Source organism: Tachyglossus aculeatus, chromosome 1 (assembly GCF_015852505.1).
Source record: "Tachyglossus aculeatus isolate mTacAcu1 chromosome 1, mTacAcu1.pri, whole genome shotgun sequence".
NCBI classification, from domain to species: Eukaryota; Metazoa; Chordata; class Mammalia; order Monotremata; family Tachyglossidae; genus Tachyglossus; species Tachyglossus aculeatus.
The window spans coordinates 158576121-158596005 of NC_052066.1; the positions used below are offsets into that span (position 1 = coordinate 158576121).

Consider the following 19885-nt stretch of genomic DNA (forward strand, 5'->3'; position numbering starts at 1 on the left):
ATATTCTTGGAGAAGCCGAGCCCACTGGAGCTTTTGACTTCAGGCTGCAGTCCTGTGGTGAAAGAAGGAAACCCCTTCATTAGTGTTTCTATCTATAGACGTAGGGGGATCCACAATTAGCCTGGTATACTTTGTCAAATGTTCCCCAGGATGATTCGGTGAATCTCTCACTGCCCTGAACGTGCGGGGCAGGTATGACTCTGGCACTTCATTTGTAGGGATTACCGCGCCTAGAGATAAACCTTCGATCCACAGGCAAGGGTTCCAACCTCCGGTATGTGACTGTAGACATCCCCCAACTTCTGACTATTGCTGAGGTAACTCTTCCCTTTCGAAATAGCTCTATAGCTCAATCGTCCCACCCCTAAACCCTTCCCTCCTTTTTTCATACCTCTGCTGCTGCCGGCATCTTTTCATCTACCCCTCTCCGCCCTCCCGTGGGCCGGCTTCCGCTGATGTCTGAGACTGCAGCTCTGCCTGTGTGGATGCCTGCTGGATGGGGCACTCCCAGAAGTAGGCAGGTTAATTATGTCTCTGAAAAAGATCAACCTGGTTTTGAGCACAGACTAGACTACTGTTTTCATGAGGTACAGCAGGTGATGTTTTCCAGATTTCATTCAGAATCACACCATTAGCGGATGTGCAAGAACTTTCTTTTCTCTCTTCTGTAACTAATATTAACCTCACGTGGAATAGACACCCAATCCCAATAGTCAGGAGAGTGAACTGTTCTAAATCAGGGAACCTCCTATTAAGACATTATACTCATTCTTTTTAAGGAGATATGAGGTAAACTTCCCTTGGAAATTTACAGCACGGTTCAGGTTTTTTTAATCTACTTTTAAATATCCTAACAGTACTAGGTATTTAATCACTTTTATTTTCCTTATTAGTTCTTCCTAACTAAAGGCTCCCTGTACCTCCTATCTCTCCCCTAACTGAATTTGAAGGATTACTAGCAACATCCTAGCCACAGTTCTTTCCCCTGAAAAGGGATTGGAGACATATTCTGTGAGGGAAAGTCAAAATACTTGTTCACCCTTAATATCAAAATCTGAGAGAGTTGTCAGCATTTCAATCATTTGATACTAGTAGGAAATGTTTTCAAGTTTGTTTCAGTTAGCAGATGATTAGATACTTATTTTTTTCTGATGGACAGGTCAACTCCCATCTTCTCTCAGGGTGTCCTGGTGCCCAGACTTTGCTTTGAGTCCTCATCACTTCTCCCTTGCCCTCTTCTTCACTGGTGCAGCTCTCTGGACTGAATCTCTCCAGGAGGTATCTAAACGGCAACTAGATGTCACAGCAGAGTATGAAAAATAACACAGAGGCTTCTTACCTTTGTTTTGGATTACTTGAGGATATTAAAATTCTTTGTTCATTTCTTCTCGCGGAAAAAAGAAATCGAAAAGTTGGTTTAGTCATTCAGAGTTCCCAGAGACCCAAGTAGAAAGTCAGTCCCTCCCACCCATAACCATACGTCATTCCTTCCCTGAGAGACTTTATAGCATAATTTCCCACCAATATGAAGAATTTCTCCTATTATCTGGGTTGTCTCTGCTGCCACTGGGACCTCCCTGGCCGGATAGGTTTAGGCTCCGGTTCGGCTGGTACCGGTGGTGGTCAGGACTTTCAAGGTGGTCTCCTCCCTCCTCTGCTGCTTCTCCTCATCTCCTGGAGCCATGGGTGAAGTGGGCACTTCAAATGTCTAGGTGTGAACAACAAAGTGACAACAGGGCTTTCCTAGGACACGGCAGGAATTCCTTTTCCAAAGCCATTATTAATTCCTATTGCTGCAAGACATGCAAATTTATTTTCTCTCCCTTTATATTGATCAAAAACTCACGGGGACAAGGATCCCAATTCCAGTAGTAAGGAGAGCGTGCGAGGCATTCAGCGGTGGGGTGCGATTCAATGAGACACTTAATTGGCTTTCTAAGTAGATATGAAGTAAAGACATTTTCACAAAAGTTCCGTTTTACCAACTTAGTTTTCCCATCCCTGTGGGGTGGGGAAATTCACACTGGCAAGAAATACACTTTGCAAATGAGGATCTGGCTCGCACAAGATGAAAACTCCCTCAGGGACCGGGCGTTGTGGCAACGATTTCTTTCTTTTAGAGACACACACCTCCCTTTCTCTTCTCCAACAGACCCGCGGTCCACAACCTACCTTGAGCCTTCATCCTCCCTTCGGGCCCCGCATTCTCTGAAATCGTTCCCTTCAGGACAGACGTATCCGAGCGACCCAACAGAGTAGTTGGAACTAACATTTTCAAGAAACGGGTGTGTGGTTAAAAAACAAACCCTCCACCCCCCGAGGGTCACTTTAATAATATTGATGGTATTTGTTAAGTGCTTACTACGTGCCAAGCAATGAGGGAGATGCCGTAGGTACATCCCTCCCACAAAAACTGGTCTTGTCAACTAAGGGATTTCTCGGGTTGTAAGGAAGGGGCTGGGGTGAAGGCTTCAGCATGTTTTCCCTCCTGAGACTTGGGTCTTCGGGTTATGTGGGGTTGGGGTGGAGTCAGGAAGGCTTTGGGATGGTTTTCCTCCTGAGGCTTGGGTCTTCGGGTTGTGTGGTGCTGTACTGGAGTCAGAAGAGCTTCTGGATGGTTTCCCTCGGGCTATGGAGGGACCAGGAGGAAGCTAGAGCTGGCTCGGCTGGAGGGCTGTGGTCCTCGAATGTTGGGGTGCTGTGGAAGCAACGGTTTGGACTCTTAGGGGAAAAAAGGGGAGGAGAAATGGAAGTGGCTGGAGTAAAAGGAGGGGAGGCAAAGAGGGGAAAAGTGAAAGAAGGGGTCCCCGGCAACACCCTCCTCCCTGCCACTCCCTCCCCTGCACTGCCACCGTCCCCCCTGCAGCGGGCTTCACACCGAGGATCAGGGGGCACCTAGTGGCAGTGCCGCCATGGGCTTAGACCTTCCGTCCCACCGCCTCAGGCCTGGCCCCTCACCTCCCTCCTTCCCTGGTCCCCTCTCACCAGGCTGCCCCTGCTTCCCCTCCCCACCCCCGCCAACTGCAGGAAGGGGCCGCAGGGACAGAGGCCGCGCCTCCAAAGGCAGACGGGATTGCATCGCATCAATTCTCCTTCTTGGTCCACCTGCTGACCCTTCACTTCATTTTTTCCCCCAGATCTCGGATCGGTGATACTCTCCTGGCTGTATGTGGGAAACAAAAAAGATCCTGCCAGCAGATTTGGAAGTAGAAAAGCAGAGGCAGGTGTAAATGCACTGACATTCATCACGGTGACACCTGCCAGCTCCCAGGGCCACCCTGAGGTCCTCCCTCAAACCCACCTTTCACAGGAATTAGTGCATTTCTACCTCCGGGCCCCCCGGCACTTACCTCTGCTCCTACCAGTGCCTACCACAGACAGGCAAGATCCAGCCGGCAGTAGCAACACCCCAAATCTGTACAAGTTCAAAACTTAAAATACTCAGTGTGACTCGCATTCTTAAAACGAAAGTGAATGAAGTAAAATTGCTTGGAAATTGGACAGAATTCTCCCTTGAGGGTTTTGGGTGCGTCTATAGTGTTATAGTCAGTTTGCGGTCACAAAGCCATTCATCTAATCATGTTAGAAAAAGCAGAGAGATAGACCTCGCCAATTTTTGGCCTTTCAATGCTTGTTTGTTTTTTTTTGTCCTAAGATATCCCAAACATCTATGCTCAATGGAATGACGGTTGCATGGATTTATATGTCATTTTACATGTTAATCATTTTAGTATTCATTTTTATTTTAAGCCATTTTATTGTATTTTATTGTGATACCTTTAGTTGTGTATTATGTTAATTTTTATTTTATTTAGCTATTTTATTGACATTTTTAATGCAGGTGTGATGGACAGCATAAGTCTTTTAGTAGTTTCATATCTTCTGAGTGAGAGAAAAATAACATTCCATTGAACACTGAGTTGATCAATCAGGACTTAGAGAAGGACAAGGAGTTCCCTCTGTTGTGCTTTTGTCATGCAGGTTTGAAATTGTAGTCCTGACATAACACTATAGAATTTTGAAAGGTATTTCCCTATCAAACGGGACAGTTGTTTGCATGAAGCCAATTTCTCCTTCTGCACCTCAGATATTCTCTGTTCATCCTCAATTTAACAGCCTTAAGGCCTAAGGTAGAGTAATGCCCAGGACGTCTATCTGCAGGAAGCAAATAGCTCCCTTTTTTCAGCAAAAATACTCCCTTTTAAGGCCTCGAAGACCTACTATAGAGACATAAAAGCTGGAGCCTGTTTGCATGAAGCAAATTCCTCCTTTTGCACCTCAAATATTCTCTGTTCATTCTCAATTTAAAGGTCTTGAAGGCCTGAGGTGGAGTAATGCACAGGAAGGGTATCTGCATGAAGCAAATGTCTCCCTTTTGTCACATGAAATAGTCTCTTTTAAGGCCCTGAAGACCTAGTATGGAGACATAAATGCTGGCGAATGTTTGCATGAAGCAAAGCATCGTTTACCATCTCATATGTATTCTCTTCTATGGCCTTAAAGACCTTGGGTTGAACAATGAGCGGGACAGTTTGGCATGAAGCAAAATTCTCCTTTTTGAATACCACTTTCTATCTTTTTGGGCCTTGAAGACCTGAGGGAAAGAAGGCAGGAGACTGTCCAAATAAAGCTAATTTCTCCCTTTTCACCTCAAATGTTCTCATCGAAGGCCCTGAAGACATCAGACAAACAAAACACTAGAGTTTGTTCACGTGAAGCAAATTTCTCCTCTTCCACCTCAAATATTTTCTTTGAAGGCCTGGAAGACCGCAGATAGAGAAATACAAGCTGGAGATGGTTTGCATGAAGTAAGTTTCTCCGTCAGCACCTCAAATAGTCTCTATTCATTCTCTCTTAAAAAGCCTTGAAGGGCAGAAGTGCCTAGAGATAAAACCTCTTTCCACAGGCAAGGGTTCCAATCTGCAGCACGTGACTATAAGCATCCCCTGACTTCTGACCATTGCTGAGGTGACTCTTCCCTTTGGGAATAGCTCTATAGCTCACTCATCCCACCCCCAAACCCTTCTCTCCTGGTTTCATACCTCCGCTGCTGCCGGCATCTTGTTTCTTGTTTCCGCTCCCCGCCCTCCCGCTGATGTCTGAGACTGCAGCTCTGCCTGTGTGGATGCTTGCTGGATGGGGCGCTCCCACAAGTAGGCAGGTTAATTAAGTCTCTGAAAAACATCAACCCCTTTTTGAGTGCAGACTAGACTACTGTTTTCATGAGGTATAGCAGGTGGTGTTTTCTAGATTTCGCTCAGAATCACAGCGTTAGCGGATGTGCAAGAATTTTCTTTTCTCTCTTCTCTTACTAATTTAAACCTCACATGGAATAGACACCTAATCCCAATAGTCAGGAGAGTGAACTGTTCTAAAACAGGGAGCCTCCTATTAAGACATTTTACTCATTCGTTTTAAGGAGATATGAGGTAAACTTCCCTTGGAAATTTACATTGCGGTTCAGTTTTTTTATCTACTTTTAAATATCCTAACAGTACTATGTACTTAATAAGGCTTTTATTTTCCTTATTATTTCTTCCTAAACACGGGCTCCCTGTACCTCCTATCTCTCCCCTAACTGAATTTGAAGGATTAATAGCAGCATCCTAACCACAGTTCTTTCCCCTGAAAATTGATTGGAGACATATTCTGTGAGAAAAAGTCAGAATACTTGTTCACCCTTAATATCAAAATCTGAGAGAGATTTATCAGCATTCAAATCATTTGATACCAGTAGTAAGTGTTTTCAAGTTTGTTTCAGTTAGCATATGATTAGATACTTTTTTTTTTTGATGGACAGGTCGACTCCCATCTTCTCTCAGGGTGTCCTGGTCCCCAGACTTTGCTTTGAGTCCCCATGACTTCTCCCTTGCCCTCTTCTTCACTGGTCCAGCTCTCTGGACTGAACCTCTCCAGGAGGTATCTAAAAGGCAACTCGATGTCACAGCAGAGTATGACAAATAACACAGTGGCTTCTTACCTTTGTTTTGGATTCTGTGAGGATATTAAAATTCCTTCTTAATTTCTTCTCGCAGAGAAAAAGAAATCTAAAAGTTGGTTTAGTCATTCAAACTTCCCGGAGACCCAGGTAGAAAGTCAGTCCCTCCCACCCATAACCATATGTCATTCCTTCCCTGAGAGACTTTATAGCATAATCTCCTGCCAATATGAAGAATTTCTCCTACTCTTTGGCTTATCACTGGTGCCACTGGGATCTCCCTGGCTGGCTTGGTTCAGGCTCCGGTTAGGCTGGTACCGGTGGTGGTTGGGACTTTCAAGGTGGTCTCCTTCCTCCTCTGCTGCTTCTCCTCATCTCCTGGAGCTATGGGTGAAGTGGGCACTTCAAGTGTCTAGGTTTGAACAAGAAAGCGACAATAGGGCTTTCCTTATACACGGCAGGAATTCCTTATCCAAAGCCATTATTAATTCCTATTGCTGCAAGACATGCACATTTATTTTTTCTCCCTTTGTATTGATCAAAAACTCACGGGGACAAGCATCCCAATGCCAGTAGTCAGGAGAGCGTGTGAGGTATTCAAGGGTGGGGTGCGATTCAATGAGACACTTAATTTGCTTTCTAAGTAGATATGAAATCAAGACATTTTCACAAAAGTTCCGTTTTACCAACTTAGGTTTCCCATCCCTGTGGGGTGGAGGAATTCACAGTGGCAAGAAATACACTTGGCCAATGAGGATCCGGCTCGTACAAGATGAAAACTCTCTCAGGGACTGGGCGTTGAGGTAATGATTTCTTTCTTTTAGAGACAGATACCTCCCTTTCTCTTCTACAACAGACCCGGGGTCCACAACCTGACGTGAGCCCTCATCCTCCCCTCGGGCTCCGCATTTTCTGAAATGAATCCCTTCAGGACAGACCTATCCGAGGGACCTAACAGAGTAGTTGGAACTAACATTTTCAAGAAACGGTTTTGTGGTAAAAAAAAATAAAAACCTCGCGCCCCTCCCCCCCCTCACGGAGGGTCACTTCAATAATATTGATGGTGTTCGTTAAGCGCTTACTACGTGCCAAGCACTGAGGGAGATACCTTAGGAACATCCCTCCTGCAAAAACTGGTCTTGTCAACGAGGGGATTTCTGGGGTTGTAAGGAAGGGCTAGGGTGGAGTCAGGAAGGCTTCAGAATGCTTTCCCTCCTGATACTTGGGTCTTCGAGCTGTGTGGGGTTGGGATGGAGTCAAGAAGGCTTCGGGATGGCCTCTCTCCTGAGGCCTGGGTCTTCGGGTTGTGTGGTGTTGGAGTGGAGTCAGGCGGGCTTCTGGATGATTTCCCTCGGGCTGCGGAGGGTCCAGGAGGAAGTTAGAGATGGCTCGGTTGGAGGGATGTGGTCCTCGAATGTTGGGGTGCTTGTGGAAGCAACGGTTTTGACTCTTATTGTAGGGAAGAAAGGGAAGGAGGAGAAATGGAAGTGGCTGAAGGCAAAGAGGGGAAAAGTGAGAGAAGGGGTCCCCGGCAACACCCTCCTCCCTGCCACTCCCTCCCCTGCACTGCCACCGTCCCCCCTGCAGCGGGCTTCACACCGAGGATCAGGGGGCACCTAGTGGCAGTGCCAGCATGGGCTTAGACCTTCCGTCCCACCGCCTCAGGCCTGGCCCCTCACCTCCCTCCTTCCCGGGTCCCCTCTCACCAGGCTGCCCCTGCTTCCCCTCCCCACCCCTGCCACCTGCAGGAAGGGGCCGCAGGGACAGAGGCCGCGCCTCCAAAGGCAGACGGGATTGTGTCACATCAATTCTCCTTCTTGGTCCACCTGCTGACCCTTCACTTCATTTTTTCCCCCAGATCTGGCATCAGTGATACTCTCCTGGCTTTATGTGGGAAACAAAAAAGATCCTACCAGCAGATTTGGAAGTAGAAAAGCAAAGGTAGGTGTAAATGCGCTGACATTCATCATGGTGACGCCTGCCAGCTCCCAGGGCCACCCTGAGGACCTCCCTCAAGCCCACCCTTCACAGGAATTAGTGCATTTCTACCTCCGGGCCCCCCGGCACTTACCTCTGCTCCTACCAGCACCTACCACAGACAGGCAAGATCCAGCCGGCAGTAGCAACACCCCAAATCTGGACAAATTCAAAACCTAAAATGGTCAGTGTGACTGGCATTCTTAAAACAAAAGTGTATGCAGTAAAATTGCTTGGAAATTGGACAGAATTCTCCCTTGAGGTTTTTGGGTGCGTCTGTAGTGTTATAGTCAGTTTGCGGTCATAAAGTCATTCATCTAATCACGTAGGAAAAGGCAGAGGGATAGACCTCGCCAATTTTTGGCCTTTCCATGCTTGGTATTTTTTTTTCTCCTAAGATATCCCAAATGTTTATGTTCAATGGAATGAGTGTTGCATGGATTTATATGTCATTTTACATGTTAGTTATTTTAGTATTAATTTTTATTTTAAACTTTTTAATGGCATTTTATTGTGCTACCTTTAGTTGTGCTTTATGTTTATTTTAATTTTATTTCGCTATTTTATTGACATTTTTATTGCTGGTGTGATGGACTGCATAAATCTTTTAGTAGTTTCATATCTTTTGAGTGAGAGAAAAATAACATTCCACTGAACACTGAGTTGGTCAATCAGGACTTAGAGAAGGACAAGGAGTTCCCTCTGTTGTGCTTTTGTCATGCAGGTTTGAAATTGTAGTCCTGACATAACACTATAGAATTTTGAAAGGTATTTCCCTATCAAACGGGAGAATTGTTTGCAGGAAGCCAATTTCTCCTTTTGCACCTCAGGTATTCTCTGTTCATTCTCAATTCAACAGCCTTGAAGGCCAAAGGTGGAGTAATGCCCAGGAAGTCTATCTGCAGGAAGCAAATTTCTCCCTTTTTTCAGTGAAAATACTCTCTTTTAAGGCTTTGAAGACCTACTATAGAGACCTAAAAGCTGGAGACTGTTTGCACGAAGCAAATGTCTCCTTTTGCACCTCAGATATTCTCTGTTCATTCTCAATTTAAAGGCCTTGAAGGCCAGAGGTGGAGTAACGCTCAGGAAGTCTATCTGCGTGAAGCAAATTTCTCCCTTTTTTCTCATGAAATAGTCCCTTTTAAGGCCTTGAAGACCTAGTATGGAGACATAAAAGCTGGCGATTGTTTGCAATGAAGCTAATTGTCCTTTATCATCTCATATGTATTCTGTTCTGTGGCCTTAAAGACCTTGGGTTGAACAATGAGCCGGGCCGTTTTGTATGAACACCACATAGTATCTTTTCAGGCCTTGAAGACCTTAGGGAAAGAAAGCAGGAGACTGTCCAAATAAAGCTAATTTCTCGCTTTTCACCTCAAATGTTCTCATCGGAGGCCTTGAAGACCTGAGACAAACAAAACACTAGTGTTTCTTCACATGAAGCAAATTGCTCCTTTCTCCCCTCAAATATTTTCTTTGAAGGCCTGGAACAACTCAGATAGAGAAATACAAGCTGGAGATGGTTTGCATGAAGTAAATTCCTCCTTCAGCACCTCAAATAGTCCCTGTTCATTCTCTGTTAAAAAGCCTTGAAGGCCTGAAGTGCCTAGAGACAAACCTCTTTCCACAGGGAAGGGTTCCAACCTGTGGCACGTGACTGTAAGCATCCCCCGACTTCTGACCATTGCTGAGGTGACTCTTCCCTTTGGGAATAGCTCTATAGCTCACTCATCCCACCCCCAAACCCTACCCTCCTTGTTTCATACCTCCGCTGCTGCCGGCATCTTTTCATCTGCCCCTCTCCGCCCTCCCGTTCGCCGGCTTTCGCTGATGTCTGACACTGCAGCTCTGCCTGTGTGGGTGCTTGCTGGATGGGGCGCTCCCAGAAGTAGGCAAGTTAATTATGTCTCTGAAAAAGATCAAACTGGTTTTGAGCACAGACTAGACTACTGTTTTCATGAGGTACAGCAGGTGGTGTTTTCCAGATTTCATTCAGAATCACAGCGTTAGCGGATGTGCAAGAATTTTCTTTTCCCTCTTCAGAAACTAATCTACACCTCACATAGAATAGAAACTCAATCCTAATAGTCAGGAGAGTGAACTGTTCTAAATCAGGCAGCCTCCTATTAAGACATTTTACTCATTCTTTTTAAGGAGATATGAGGTAAACCTTCCTGGGAAATTTAGTGTACGGTTCAGTTTTTTTAATCTACTTCTAAATATCCTAACAGTACTGCGTACTTAATCGCTTGTATTTTCCTTATTATTTCTTCCTAACTATAGGCTCCCTGTACCTCCTATCACTCCCCTAACAGAATTTGAAGGATTAATAGCAACATCCTAACCAGAGTTCTTTCCCCTGAAAATGGATTGGAGACATATTCTGTGAGGAAAAGTCAAAATACTTGTTCATCTTTAATATCAAAATCTGAGAGATTTATCCACGTTCACATCATGTGATACTAGTAGTAAATGTTTTCAAGTTTGTTTCAGTTAGCATATGATTAGATACTTATTTTTTTCTGATGGACAGGTCGACTCCTATCTTCTCTCAGGGTGTCCTGGTCCCCAGACTTTGGTTTTAGTCCCCATCACTTCTGCCTTGCCCTCTTCTTCACTGGTGCAGCTCTCTGGAGTGAATCTCTCCAGGAGGTATCTAAAAGGCAACTCGATGTCACAGCAGAGTATGACAAAGAACACAGTGGCTCCTTACCTTTGTTTTGGATTCCTTGGGGATATTAAAATTCTTTCTTAATTTCTTCTCGCAGAGAAAAAGAAATCTAAAAGTTGGTTTAGTTATTCAAACTACCGGAGACCCAAGTAGAAAGTCCATCCCTCCCACCCACAACCATATTTCATTCCTTCCCTGAGAGACTTTATAGCCTAATCTCCCTCCAATGTGAAGAATTTCTCCTACTATTTGGCTTGTCACTGCTGCCACTGGGAGCTCCCTGGCCAGCTTGGTTTAGGTTCCAGTTCGGCTGGTGCAAGGGTGGTCGGGACTTTCAAGGTGGTTGGTCTCCTTCCTCCTCTGGTGCTTCTCCTCATCTCCTGGAACCATGGGTGAAATGGGCACTTCAGGTGTCTAGGTACGAACACAAAGCGACAACAGGGCAGGACACGGCAGGAATTCCTTTTCCAAAGCCATTATTAATTCCTATAGCTGCGACACATGGTAATAACTTATTTTCTCTCCCTTTATATTGATCCAAAATTCACGGGGACAAGGATCCCAATGCCAGTAGTCAGGACAGCATGTGAGGCATTCAACAATGGGGCGCTATTCAATGAGACATTTAATTTGCATCCTAAATAGATACGAAGTAAGGTCATTTTCACAAAAGTTCAGTTTTACCAACTTAGGTTTCCCATTTCTGTGGTGTGCAGAAATTCACACTGGCAAGAAATACACTTTGCAAATGAGGATCTGCCTCGTACCAGACGAAAACTTCCTCAGGGACCAGGTGTTGAGGTAATGATTTATTTCTTTTAAAGACAGACACCTCCCTTTCTCTTCTCCAACGGACCCAGGGTCCACAGCCAGACTTGGGGCCTCAACCTCCCATCGGGCCCCGCTTTCTCTGAAATGAATCCCTTCAGGACAGACCTATCCGAGGGACCCAACAGAGTACTTGGAACTAACGTTTTCAAGAAATGGTTTTGTGGTAAAAAAATAAAAATAAAAAACCTCCACCCGCCCTACGTCAGTTTAATAATATTGATGGTATTTGTTAAGCGCTTACCATGTGCCAAGGACTGAGGGAGATGCCGTATTCATTCATTCATTCGATTGTATTTATTGAGTGCTTACTGTGTGCAGAACACTGTACTAAGCGCTTGGGAAGTACAAAGGTACACCCTCCCGCTTCTTCGGCAGTTTGTTTTTTCCTCAAATCAGGTCTGGCAGTCGAGTCCTTTCTGAGAATGTTATTCTCACATGTCGACAGCTCCCTTCCCCCCACACACACATACCTAAAATGCAGAGGGGCACTGTGAGGGAATCCTTTTGAATACCGCTTTAGACCTCCATCATTCCGGAAAGTCACTTCGAACCTTTGAAAAACCAAACGAGTAGCATTTACCAAGAGGAGGGCCCACAGAGTTGGGGCTGGGACGTTTCGTTCTTGTCGGCCAAAGCTGCCCCCCGCCACCTCCCGACCCCTCCGGTTCTTCCTAAACCTGCCGTCGCCCCTCAGCCTGGCTTCGAGGGAGCCCGCGGCTTGCTTGCCCTGCCCGCTTCTCCCGCTCCGTCCTCACCGCTCTCCGCCTCCCCTCAGCTCTGCCCCACCTCAGCTCAGCCTCCCCTCAGCGCAGCCTCCCCTCAGCTCTGCCCCCCCTCAGCTCTGCCCCCCTCAGCTCTGCCCCCCATCAGCTCTTCCCCCCCTCAGTCTGCCTCCCCTCAGCTCTACCCCCCCCTCAGCTCTGCCTCCCATCAGCTCTTCCCCCCCTCAGTCTGCCTCCCCTCAGCTCTACCCCCCCTCAGCTCTGCCTCCCATCAGCTCTGCCCCCCCTCAGGTCTGCCCCCACCTCAGCTCTGCCTCCCCTCAGCTCTGCCCCACTCCCCAGCTCTGCGTCCCCTCAGCTCTACCACCCCCCCCCCCCGCCCAGCTCAACCTCCCCTCAGCTTTGCCTCCCCTCGGTCTGCCTCCCCTCAGCTCTGCCCCCCCCCAGCTCTGCCTCCCATCAGCTCTGCCTCCCATCAGCTCTGCCCCCCCTCAGCTCTGCCTCCCCTCAGCTCTGCCCCCCCTCAGCTCTGCCCTCCCTCAGCTCAGCCTCCCCCCAGCTCTGCCCCCCCTCAGCTCTGCCCCACCTCAGCTCTGCCTCCCCTCAGTTCAGCCTCCCCTCAGCTCTGCTCCCCCCAGCTCTGCCTCCACTCAGCTCTACCCCCCTCAGCTCTGCCCCCCCTCAGCTCTGCCTCCCCTCAGCTCAGCCCCCCCCCGGCTCTGCCTCCACTGAGCTCTGCCTCCACTCAGCTCTACCCCCCTCAGTCTGCCTCCCCTCAGCTCTGCCCCCCCTCAGCTCTGCTCCCCCCAGCTCTGCCTCCACTCAGCTCTGCCTCCACCCAGCTCTACCCCCCTCAGCTCTGCCCCCCCTCGGCTCTGCCTCCCCTCGGCTCTGCCTCCCCTCGGCTCTGCCCCCCTCAGCTCTGCCTCCACTCAGCTCTACCCCCCTCAGCTCTGGCCCCCCCTCAGCTCAGCCTCCACTCAGCTCTGCCTCCACTCAGCTCTACCCCCCTCAGCTCTGGCCCCCCTCAGCTCAGCCTCCACTCAGCTCTACCCCCCTCAGCTCTGGCCCCCCTCAGCTCAGCCTCCACTCAGCTCTGCCTCCACTCAGCTCTACCCACCTCAGCTCTGCCCCCCCTCAGCTCTGCCTCCCCTCGGCTCTGCCCCCCCCAGCTCAGCCCCCCCCAGCTCTGCCTCCACTCAGCTCTGCCTCCACTCAGCTCTACCCCCCTCAGCTCTGCCCCCCCTCAGCTCTGCCCCCCCTCAGCTCTGCCTCCCCTCAGCTCTGCCCCCCCTCAGCTCTGCCTCCACCCAGCTCTACCCCCCTCAGCTCTGCCCCCCCTCGGCTCTGCCTCCCCTCGGCTCTGCCCCCCCCCCCTCAGCTCTGGCCCCCCTCAGCTCAGCCTCCACTCAGCTCTGCCTCCACTCAGCTCTACCCCCCTCAGCTCTGCCACCCCTCAGCTCTGCCTCCCCTCAGCTCTGCCTCCCCTCAGCTCTGCCTCCCCTCAGTCTGCCTCCCCTCAGCTCTGCCCCCCTCGGCTCTGCCCCCCTCGGCTCTGCCTCCCCTCAGCTCTGCCCCCCCTCAGCTCTGCCTCCCCTCAGCTCTGCCTCTACTCAGCTCTATCCCCCAGTCAGCTCTGCCCCCCCTCAGCTCTGCCCCCCCTCAGCTCGGCCTCCCCTCAGCTGTCCTCAGCTCATCCTCACCTCAGCTCTACCCCCACCTCAGCTCTGCCCCCCTCAGCTCTGCCTCCCCTCAGATCTGCCTCCCCTGAGGTCTGCCTCCCCTCAACTCTGCCCTCCCTCAGCTCTGCCTTCCCTCAGCTCTGTCCCCCCAGCTCTGCCCCCGCCAGCTCTGCCCCCACTCAGCTCTGCCTCCCCTCAGCTCTGTCCTCAGCTCTGCCTCCCCTCAGTTCTGCCACTCCTCAACTCTGCCTCCCCTCAACTCTGCCTCCCCTCAGGTCTGTCCTCAGCTCAACTCTGCCTCCCCTCAGGTCTGTCCTCAGCTCAGCCTCCCCTCAGCTCTGCCTCCCCTCAGCTCTGCCCCCCCTCAGCTCTGCCTCCCCTCAGCTCTGCCCCCCCCCCCCTCAGCTCTGCCTCCCCTCAGCTCTGCCCCCGCTCAGCTCGGCCTCCCCTCAGCTGTCCTCAGCTCTTCCTCCCCTCAGCTCTGCCCCCCTCAGCTCTGCCCCCCCTCAGCTCTGCCCCCCCTCAGCTCTACCCCCCCAGCTCAGCCTCCCCTCAGCTCTGCCCCCCCTCAGCTCTGCCCCCCCTCAGCTCTGCCTCCACTCAGCTCTACCCCCCCAGCTCAACTTCCCCTCAGCTCTGCCTCCCCTCAGCTCTACCCCCCCAGCTCAGCTTCAGCTCTGCCTCCACTCAGCTCTACCCCCCCAGCTCAGCTTCAGCTCTGCCTCCCCTCAGCTCTTCCCCCCCCAGCTCTGCCTCCCCTCAGCTCTGCCCCCGCTCAGCTCAGCCTCCCCTCAGCTGTCCTCAGCTCTTCCTCACCTCAGCTCTACCCACCTCAGCTCTGCCCCCCTCTCAGCTCTGCCTCCCCTCATCTCTGCCTCCCCTCAGCTCTGCCCCCCCTCAGCTCTGCCTCCCCTCAGCTCTGCCTCCCCTCAGCTCTGCCCTCCCTCAATTCTGCCACCCCTCAGCTCTGCCTCCCCTCAACTCTGCCTCCCCTCAACTCTGCCCTCCCTCAATTCTGCCTCCCCTCAGCTCTGCCTCCCCTCAGCTCTGCCCCACCAGCTCTGCCCCCCCCCAACTCTGCCTCCCCTCAGCTCTGCCCCCTCTCAGTTCTGCCTCCCCTCAGCTCGGCCCCCCCTCAGCTCTGCCCCTCGTCAGCTCGGCCTCCCCTCAGCTGTCCTCAGCTCTTCCTCACCTCAGCTCTACTCCCCCCCGCTCTGCCTCCCCTCAGCTCTGCCTCCCCTCAGCTCTGCCCCCCTTAGCTCTGCCTCCCCTCAGGTCTGTCCTCAGCTCTGCGGCCCCTCAGCTCTGCGCGCTGCACACGGAGAAACGGCGCCGCCGCCGCTTCTTATAGTCGGTGCCTGAGGGAAGCGCGGGGCGGAGCCAAGGGTTTCCCGCGCTTTGGCTCTGACTGCAACCTCCACCCACTGCAGCTCAGGGAAAGAAAAAAAAATCTCCTCAGGTTTTCTTAAAGGCGTGCGTACCCATGAATTCCTAATTGTGGATTTTTGTGTTGCAATAGAGATAATTTTGAGACTGTTGGGGAACTTTATTAATCTTCCTTTGGGGGAGATCGTTTTCCTCGGGATTTTTTTTTAATTCGATTAGATTTCGGTAAAGTTCTGTAAGAAAAAGGATGATTGCAGTGTTTTTAATTCATTCATTCATTCAATCAATCGTATTTATTGAGCGCTTACTGTGTGCAGAGCACTGGGAAGTACAAGGTGACAACATATAGAGACGGTCCCTACCCAACAGCGGGCTCACAGCCTAGAAGGGGGAGACAGACAACAAAACAAAACATATTAACAAAATAGGATAAATATGTACAAGTAAAAAAATAGAGTAATAAATATGTACAAACATATATACATATATACAGGTGATGTTGGGAGGGGAAGGAGGTAAGCTGAGGGGGAGGGGGAGGAGGGGGAGAGGAAGGAGGGGGCTCAGTCTGGGAAGGCCTACCTCACGTTTTCTTAACAGCGTTCATACCCATGAATTCCTAATTGTGGATTTTTATGTTGCAATAGAGATAATTTTGAGCCTGTTGGGAAACTAAATTAACCTTCCTTTGGGGGAGATCGTTTTCCTCAGGATTTTTTTTAAATGTGATTAGGTTTCGATAAAGTTCTGTAAAAAAAAGGGATGATTGCAGTGTTTTTCCTTTCTTCTAAGCAACGGAAAAACAAAAAAAAATTCCAGATTGCCTTAAAATGAAGTCTTCCAAAAGATGACTTCCATAGCGACCAAAAGGCTAGAGACTCCTTCTTTGGAAAATTGTTAAGGCCTCAGTGACCCAATCAGTCATGGGGAGGTCAGGCCGGTGCCCGAGTGACCCAAGGAGTCATGGGGAGGTCAGGCCGGTGTCCGAGTGACCCAAGGAGTCACGGGGAGGTCAGGCCGGTGCCCGAGTGACCCAAGGAGTCACGGGGAGGTCAGGCCGGTGCCCGAGCGACCCAGTGGGCGGAGCCAATGCTGTCCTTCGGCCCATTCGAGTCTCCTTCCCCACAGACTACCCCAACTGGGGAAAAAAAAACCCCTCATTTCCTACCTCTTGTCTTAAACCGATTAATTCTGCCTTTGGATAGCACAATAAAAATGCTGCCGAATTGTACTTTCCAAGGGCTTAGTACAATGCCCTGCAAACGGTAAGCGCTCAATCTAAACGATTGAATGATCGAATGAATGAATGAACCCCACGACTCGCTAATGTATGTCTGCTGCCGAAACCCATTATTCAGGATTCCACCAGACAGTTGTAGGAGATTTCTGTAATGAATACTTTCATCTAACCAATCATAATAAGACTAATAATAATAATAATGGCATTTACTAACTGCTTAGTACGTACAAAGCACTGCTGTAAGTGCTGGGGAGGTACTAAGGGGATCAGGTTGTCCCATAGGGAGCTCACAGTCTTAATCCCCATTTTATTCATTCATTCATTCAATCGTATTTATTGAGCGCTTACTGTGTGCAGAGCACTGTACTAAGCGCTTGGGAAGTACAAGTTGGCAACATATGGAGACGGTCCCTACCCAACAGTGGGCTCACAGTCTAGAAGGGGGAGACAGAGAACAAAACAAAACATATTAACAAAATAAAATATGTAGAATAAATATGTACAAGTAAAATAAATAGAGTAATAAATACGTACAAACATATATACATATATACAGGTGTTGTGGGGAAGGGAAGGAGGTAAGGTGGGGGGGAAGGGGAGGGGGAAGAGGGGGAGAGGAAGGAAGAGGCTCAGTCTGGGGCCACGCTGCTTCTCTATAATAATAATAATGGCATTTATTAAGGCTTACTATGTGCAAAGCACTGTTCTAAGCACGGGGGAGGTTACAAGGTGATCAGGTTGTCCCACAGCGGGCTCACAGTCTTAATCCCCATTTTACAGATGAGGTAACTGAAGCACAAAGAATTTAAGTGACTTGCCCACAGTCACACAGCTGACAATTGGCAGAGCTGGGATTTGAACCCCTGAGTTCTGAGTCCAAACCCCGGGCTATTTCCACTAAGCCACGCTGCTTCACCATACTTATCATTACCCCAGCGCTTACATAGTAAGCATTTAACAAATACTATCGTTATTCTTCTTCTTCAGGGAGGATCTACAGAAGGGGGTGATCGGACAGGCTTGTTGCCCGGTTTGGGCTCTGTCACGAGGACTTAAGCCTTGGCCGTGGAAGCAGGAAGTCCTGGGAGTGAGAGTCCGTTCTTGGGGGTGGCCGGGGAGAGAAGGATTTGGGGGCGGGGAGGAGAAGGATGCCAATATTCATTCAGTCAGTCAATCGTATTTCTTGAGCGCTTACTGTGTGCAGGGCACTGTACTAAGCGCTTGGGAAGTACAAGTTGGCCACATATACAGTCCCTACCCATCTGTAATAATAATAATAATGATGATGGCATTTGTTAAGCACTTTCTATGTGCCAAGCACCGTTCCAGGCGCTGGGGGGATACAATATATTGGTCACTCCTCCCCTCTCCTCCACAGTCAGTCACAAGGAGTGCGTTTTCTGGCCTGTAGTCGATCTCTGTAGGAAAGCAGCATGGCCTAGTGGCTAGAGCCCAGGCCTGGGAACCAGAGGTCCTGGGTTCTAATCCCTGCTTGGACAAGTCACTTCTCTTCTCTGGGTAACTCATCCGCAAAATAGGGATTAATAATAATAATAATAATAATGGCATCTATTAAGCGCTTACTATGTGCAGAGCACTGTTCTAAGCTCTGGGGAGGTCACAAGGTGATCAGGTTGTCCCACGGGGGGCTCATAGTCTTCATGCCCATTTTACAGATGAGGGCACAGAGAAGTGAAGTGACTTGCCCAAAGTCAGACAGCTGACAATTGGCGGAGCTGGGATTTGAACCCATGACCTCTGACTCAATCAATCAATCAATCAATCGTATTTATTGAGCGCTTACTATGTGCAGAGCACTGTACTAAGCGCTTGGGAAGTACAAATTGGCAACACATAGAGACAGTCCCTACCCAACAGTGGGCTCACAGTCTAAAAGGGGGAGACAGAGAACAGAACCAAACATACCAACAAAATAAAATAAATAGGATAGAAATGTACAAGTAAAATAAATAAATAAATAAATAAACAGAGTAATAAATATGTACAACCATATATACATATATACAGGTGCTGTGGGGAAGGGAAGGAGGTAAGATGGGGGGATGGAGAGGGGGACGAGGGGGAGAGGAGGGAAGGGGCTCAGTCTGGGAAGGCCTCCTGGAGGAGGTGAGCTCTCAGCAGGGCCTTGAAGGGAGGAAGAGAGCTAGCTTGGCGGAGGGGCAGAGGGAGGGCATTCCAGGCCCGGGGGATGACGTGGGCCGGGGGTCGACGGCGGGACAGGCGAGAACGAGGTACAGTGAGGAGATTAGCGGTGGAGGAGCGGAGGTTGCGGGCTGGGCAGTAGAAGGAGAGAAGGGAGGTGAGGTAGGAGGGGGCGAGGTGATGGACAGCCTTGAAGCCCAGGGTGAGGAGTTTCTGCCTGATGCACAGATTGATTGGTAGCCACTGGAGATTTATGAGGAGGGGAGTAATATGCCCAGAGCGTTTCTGGACAAAGATAATCCGGGCAGCAGCATGAAGTATGGATTGAAGTGGAGAGAGACACGAGGATGGGAGATCAGAGAGAAGGCTGGTGCAGTAGTCCAGACGGGATAGGATGAGAGCTTGAACGAGCAGGGTAGCAGTTTGGATGGAGAGGAAAGGGCGGATCTTGGCAATGTTGCGGAGCTGAGACCGGCAGGTTTTGGTGACGGCTTGGATGTGAGGGGTGAATGAGAGAGCGGAGTCGAGGATGACACCAAGGTTGCGGGCTTGTGGGACGGGAAGGATGGTAGTGCCATCAACAGAGATGGGAAAGTCAGGGAGAGGACAAGGTTTGGGAGGGAAGACAAGGAGCTCAGTCTTCGACATGTTGAGCTTTAGGTGGCGGGCGGACATCCAGATGGAGATGTCCTGAAGGCAGGAGGAGATGCAAGCCTGGAGGGAGGGGGAGAGAGCAGGGGCAGAGATGTAGATCTGGGTGTCATCAGCATAGAGATGATAGTTGAAGCCGTGGGAGCGAATGAGGTCACCAAGGGAGTGAGTGTAGATTGAGAACAGAAGGGGACCAAGCACAGAACCTTGGGGAACCCCCACAGTAAGAGGATGGGAGGGGGAGGAGGAGCCTGCAAAAGAGACTGAGAAAGAACGACCGGAGAGATAAGAGGAGAACCAGGAGAGGACGGAGTCTGTGAAGCCAAGGTCAGATAGCGTGTGGAGGAGAAGGGGGTGGTCCACAGTGTCAAAGGCAGCTGAGAGGTCGAGGAGGATTAGGACAGAATATGAGCCATTGGATTTGGCAAGCAGGAGGTCATTGGTGCCCTTTGAGAGGGCAGTTTCCATGGAATGAAGGGGACGGAAGCCAGACTGGAGGGGGTCGAGGAGAGAGTTGTTGTCGAGGAATTCTAGGCAGCGCGTGTAGACAACTCGTTCAAGGAGTTTGGAAAGGAATGGTAGGAGGGATATGGGACGATAACTAGAAGGTGAGGTGGGGTCAAGAGA

The 19885-nt window shown here is 49.7% G+C and overlaps 1 long non-coding RNA gene across 1 annotated transcript; it reads right to left on the minus strand.

Moving 5' to 3' along the window:
• Positions 1 to 1212: 1212 nt before the first annotated feature.
• LOC119933397 lies at positions 1213 to 1928 on the minus strand. The gene is made up of 3 exons (XR_005452541.1): positions 1847 to 1928; positions 1522 to 1708; positions 1213 to 1293 (listed from the first exon to the last, which is right to left on the minus strand). It is a non-coding gene; the product is annotated as an uncharacterized LOC119933397 (long non-coding RNA).
• Between the last annotated feature and the right edge of the window lie 17957 nt (positions 1929 to 19885).